A 6,138-nucleotide genomic window follows, 5' to 3' on the forward strand; every position below is an offset into this window, starting at 1 on the left:
TTTTGCCTTTGGCCAAGTACTGTTATACAAAAAATCTTGTGTTAGAAGAGGGTTGCTAAAATCCCTTTGGAATCTCCCTTGTGTAGTGTTTCTGTATGAACACAGCACAGCATTATGTTAAATCACCACGGCTGAATGATCTCTGCAATCCATAGGAAGGACAGGAGGAAAATAGATTGATCATATGGGTTGAATCACAATAGATAGGAAAGTCTAATAGAGAATATATATTTCTTTAATTAGGAAATCTTTCTGTCTCAGGTACTCAAAAAGTCAAGTTAATTCATGTAAACATTTAACATCTGGGCACATTTAAAAATGTATCAGTACAGAATATTTTAGAGTTGCAACTTCCTAGGGGAAATTCAATAATTTTTAAAGGCCAAAACACTAAAGCCAGTAGGATTTTCCTCTGTAGAATCAGAATCAAACAAAAGAGCCCCCAACTCTCCCCTTGACTATTGATGACAGGCACCAGAGCTCTGCAAAGGAAAATAAAAAAGAGCACTAATGAATTTTGTAGTGAACTTGCCAAGTTGCAATACTGTCTTCATTTAAGTCTCTTCTAAGAATTTTTCCAAAGTATTAACAGGAAATAAATAGCTTATGAAAACAGTAGTATAATTTCAGTGGAGCCATTGACATACCCAGGAGCCCAAGTCAAAGCTTTTTCATGTGAGTGAGAGTCTCCATATCCACTGGCAGAACAGCAGACATTTCATGGATTTAGGGTTAGTTTGGCAAACACATGTGGCTACAGTTACTTTCTCTGCCCCTGCTTCCTCTGAAAGTCTTCACTACTTTTTTGGATGATCCTTTCAGTTCCTTTGGGTACCTTTCCATTCAGAGATGACCAAGCCAGCACTAAACCTTTTCATACCAAGACAATTTCTAAAGCCAAATTTCAGATACTGAAAGAGTCCCTTAATGAGAAATCCTGGTTTCTGGAAGCAGGATAATCTCATTTGCAAGGCATAGGCTGCTTTCCAGCAGGGCTGACTAGCTAAGCAAGCATGGCTGTTCTATTCCCAGTGCCTGTTTTGCTGCTACATGATTGAACTGTGCTGATTTGTGTGTCCCTGCACTGGGCTGCTTAGTTACAAGCGCTGACTCTCAGTTCTTCATGTGTAAAATGAAAGCAGTAATAGCTTCCTCCTGCCATACACATACGTAAAGGAGAAAACGTTAGAAGATGGAAGAGCATGTGGGTGTTTCTTGTAAAAGTTACTAGACCTGTCTAATATCTCAGATCTCTCTTCCTGACAACTTCGTGATTTTTGAACCTGATCAGTGCCAAATGGCCATGTGATTTCATAATTTTATCCCCAGTCCTGCTTTTATCCTGTTTCTCTCCTATTAGTCACATCCCTGCTTGGAAAGCACAACAGCTCTGAGGGATGATGAGAAATGGGAGAGACAGGTTATCACAGAGCTGGTGCTGGGGCTCTGTGAGTTACAGAGCGCCTCAAATGCAGTGGAAAGCTGACTGGGTCAGAAGCTTTCCACCACTTCCTTTTTCTGCTGCTACCACAGCATGATGTAATGTGGAGTATGTTAAGACCTATCCCGAAACTCAGATGAACTTGACCATTTCATATGTCTCTACTTCTAGATTGTACTGGCAGTGCCACTCAAATGACTGACACTAGACAGGAGGATGTAATTGAGTTGTTTGCTAAGTTGGGATGTTGGATACACATAATGGCTGGTTCTGTATATGAACAAAGCAACATGCAGTCCTGCAAATCAAAGGGAAAAAAGCTTTTGAAGGCTGTTGCAAGCACAGGCAAAACTCTTCTCTGTAACTCCTCTCCCCTTGCTTGGGTAAGATGTCTCACACATAATACGTGTTCCACATGCTACTGACTCATTTTCCTTCTCTTAATAAGATCACTTTTAAAGCAAAATTTCAGTCTTTGAAAGCAAGTCCCTGCCCTTTTATATTTAGCTAAAGTAAACTACTTCTCTAAAATATGTCTGAACTTCTCTACAGTGGGTTTGTGGAGTTATATGACAGACCTGACAGTCATAGTGAAAGAGGAATATGACCTGCTCCATACATGAACCAGGAAGTCTGCTCTTTAGGTAGCTAGTGAATTTCAGATGAAAGAGCTGAATAAGTTCCTTTTTCCACTTTGAGCTAAACAAACAAAGTTTAGCCCAAAAGCCAGAGGGGTAAAGAGGAATGGGGATAGAGTAGGAGACTGTTGGTTCTGTGGCTCAGGAGGTCAAAGCGCTTGCAAGATCATTGCAAGTTGATGCTGTAAACCAGACCCAGCAAAAGTCTAGCAAGTGCTTATCATACTATTTAAACTGCTTTAATGGTTTTTACTCACTCTGCTTCTGACCCACTTTGCAATGGCTTTTTTAGCAATACATTTCCTAAAGAAGAGGCCTTTATATAAGAATTGTTAATTTAACAACCTGGTGCTATAAAAAGGCAGAACTATGTAATTTTACATTTTCCCTGCCCTTCATGCCTAGTTTTGAGAAATCTCATATCAGAAGGTAAAAGGACTGTATTTACTCTCTATCTCTAGCTTTATTCACTCTGTGAGTCATATGTCTACAGTTTTGGGCCTCTAAAGAGAGCCTGAATGTCTCTGTGGATATATTTACGTTGTACCAGAGGTACATGCTGTGAAGCACTTCAAGGTAGCTGTTTTCTAGCTCTTCACTTCGAGCATGAGGCTGAAGTGCATGTTGGCTCCCACCTGCCCATGAGTCTCTTCAAGGAGCTGGGTGGGGAGGCAGTGAGCATCTGAATCTCTCTGAACTGTGACCAGGCATGTGTGTGTACTGGTCAACGTGTCTTTAGCATGGCTGGGGAAACAATGTCTCATATTTGTGGGCCGTTGATGAAGATCTTAAGTTTGAATGATAATCTCATTGATTATTTTGTCATTTTAACAGGAGGATGGAGCTAAGTGGTGGAATTCAATATGTAAAACACCAACCTGAGAAGCCAAGTAATTGAGTTGGCTGGGAGTTTCTGTAGCTGGCATTGCTTCAACAGCTTCTACTTGCTGTTCTTGGGCAGTTCTAGTTTTTACATTTCAAGACTGATCTCAAAAAAAATTGGAGGGAACTCAAAGAGGATCCAAAGCAATGGTTGAAGACCTGGAGGATATACAAAGAGTGAAAGGAGCTCAACCTACTTATTAGGCATGTAATAAACTTAGGAGTGAGTCTGCAAGTTGTGATCATTGAAGAAGAAAGTATTTGATGATAAAGGGCTTTCTGACCCAATAGACACAAGCACGAGACCTAGATGTGATCTGAGGCCTCCCCTAAAAGTCCAACAGAAAATGAAGTTTTTCCCACCACTTTGGTCCAGCTGAGATCGTGGAGGGAACTGTTGCTTCTGCTGAATGCAGTTACTGCCTCCAGCAAGATGGGCCCTGGCCAAAGCCCTGCTCTGGCCTCAGTGGTAGGGACACTATTGCATCAAATGCACTGTGCATTAGAGAAGGAGCCAGACAAGATACTACACAGCTGACAAGTCACCTGAAAATTCCTGGGGGATTCTTAGGAAGTCTGGATTGATTTTAGTATCATGAACCTGGCCTGGTAAATAATTTTTTTAACATGCATTAGGACTGAGCAAAGTTAAAGAAGTAAGGTCTAAAAAGGGAAACATTTCATTTTTTCCCTCAGAGAAAGAACTTATATTTTCTTCCCACTTTTGGGATAGACTCTGATAGTTGAATTTGGCAACTTAGAGTCAGAGACTCAGAAATCCCATGGTACAGCTTGTTCCTTCAGGTGGCTGCCAAATTCTGGAGCAATAAGGAGATTATTTCTGTTCTCATCATAATTTAGAAGCACCGTTTCAGGCAAAAACGGTTAGAGAATTTCATCTCTCTGGCCAAACTTCGAATAAAATGCTAAAGAATCTTCTATCACTTTCCACTTCAAACAGATAACAGATCCTGCCATCAAAACTAGCACTGATCAAACTTCAGACAGAAGACTCTGAATGACTTCAGCAACAGCTGGACTTACAAAGGTCTGAAATGACTGAAATTTTCTTGTAAAATGAAAAAAATGAGCCACTTACTTGTAGAATATTTTCTCTCCTTTTCTTGATATTATTAGATTTGGCAGTGAATAAGATACATTTAACTGAGTGTACTCTATAAAGGATTTCTGGAATAATGAAGGAATTTACCGGAAAATGCTATCACAAAATCCTTAAAGGAACTCAATAACAGCAGCTCTAATGATTCATAATTTTACTCTGCTTATCCTAATGTATGTCAACATAGAGTAGAGTTTTGTCTTTTTTGTATTACCTTAAGAAATAATTCATTTGGATGTTAAAAATTAAGGATATATCCATGTTTTTGGGGAGGTGGGAATAAGAGATGATTCCCAGACAATACAGATAGGTTCATTATAATTTTTAATATATATAAAATCAAGAACCAAAAGTAATGACACCAGAGAGAACCACAGACAATGTATTTAATCATTATTAGATGAAAATGAGAAATAAGGAAATAATCCAGAAAATCTAGAAATGTTAAGTAAGTGGTTTTGTTCTTTTCTAGGGGATGGGGAATGCAACACTGTATTCACATAATCTCTGGATGAAATACTACGCAGTATAGCAGTTCTCAAGGCATTTGTATTCAACACATAGAAATAGGAACTTTTTACTGCTCATTTATCTCAGGACAGACTAAATCATTTTCCAAAAGTCCCTAGAGACAGAGGAGATGAACTCCATCCTCTGGGTCAAAGAACATAAATTTCTGTTGTAAAGTGGCATTCCTCATGAGGGCACAGTAAAAACCCCACAAATGAAAAGGCTAGTCACAGCCACAGGATGCAGTCAGAGGAACAAAGGGACCTGAATGCAAAAAGGGACAAGTAATCTCAGGATGAATCAGGTGAGGAAAGTTTTGTCTTAAAATTGGGAAAATATTAGTACTATTTTTCAAGAGTATTGGTAAGATACTATCTGGAAAATTTGTTCACTCATGTTTGAGAATTCATACTTGTGCATTAATAAAGCAGGCACTGGGATGAAATGGAGAAAATTGCTTTGGTAGAGCAGACATGAAGGAGCTTGTCTTGTTTATCATAGGAAAAAAAAAGCCTGGGATGTGATATGATTGCTTTTTGGAAATACATCAGAGGGCTGAGCACCACGAGAGAAGAAAGATATGTGAACTAACAGCATCTACAGGAAATGGAAGATCAGTAGGTAGATGGATAGATGTATGAATAGATAGTCACTTTCAACGTGACTCTTTCCTGTAGCACTGGTATCAGAGGCTCAAAGAGTTGGAAGCTGAAACTAGAAAAACTGAATTCAAAACCAGACGGAAATTTCAGCTGTGATGATAATTGTAGCAATTTATCAGTTTACAGTGGATTCTGTCTCAGTGGAAACTTTGAAATGAAAATGGCACATTTTCTCTAACAGATACATTTTTATTCATTCCTGGTGCTGCCCTTGAATCAGGACTAGTTCGTGTGCATCCTATGGCTCTTATTTTGCTGTGTGTCAACTAGGTAATTCTCAGAGTGCCCAAAGTCTTGTTGCTATTACTCTGTATTTTCACTTTAGAGCTCCTTTTAAATTGCAAGAATAATGTAGATCAGATTCATTTGAAATAAAAATGGGGTACTATGCTTTAGAACTTCTGTGAAACAGAAATACATTTTTTTAATCTGTCTTTAATCTGCTTTCTTGAATGGTTTTATTTCATACATGCTGATAGCTCAGCAGAAGGCTGTTGTTAGCTCACAATAATAGATAGCCACTAGGTTAACTTCTGGAAGTAACTTTGGAAACTATTTTTCAGGCAGTGCTCCAAGAAAAAGAGGCACATGTTGAGGAACTGACATAACTTTTTAACACCACAACCAGCATATTTCTTCATGCAAACCCAGCCAAAACAAGTTGCCAAAATCAATATTGATCTAGTCCTTCATCCAATCAACAAATGCCATTGTTTATAAGATATAACTTTTCTTGGTTAAAGTTCAAAGCAAAATGCCAAGGATTTGCAAAACTATTAAAATGAGAAGATTTAGGTTTCCAGAAACTCTGGCTTGCTTTCAGTCTCAGTGGGTATTCTGAGCCATCAGAAACTATCCAAAGAACCTCTGCAGTTTTTATACAGA

The 6,138-nt window shown here is 38.7% G+C and overlaps 1 long non-coding RNA gene across 1 annotated transcript in view; it reads left to right on the plus strand.

The window, feature by feature from the left end:
* LOC111928131 (uncharacterized) overlaps positions 1-4,895 on the plus strand; it is a 58,615-nt gene extending 53,720 nt beyond the window's left edge. The window contains exons 5-6 of the long non-coding RNA XR_015287221.1: positions 3,923-4,009; positions 4,554-4,895. This is a non-coding gene — a long non-coding RNA (uncharacterized LOC111928131). The remainder of the gene's footprint in view (positions 1-3,922; positions 4,010-4,553) is intronic.
* Positions 4,896-6,138: the final 1,243 nt, after the last annotated feature.

Source organism: Cyanistes caeruleus, chromosome 5, assembly GCF_971803275.1.
Source record: "Cyanistes caeruleus chromosome 5, bCyaCae1.hap1.1, whole genome shotgun sequence".
Classification (NCBI taxonomy): domain Eukaryota; kingdom Metazoa; phylum Chordata; class Aves; order Passeriformes; family Paridae; genus Cyanistes; species Cyanistes caeruleus.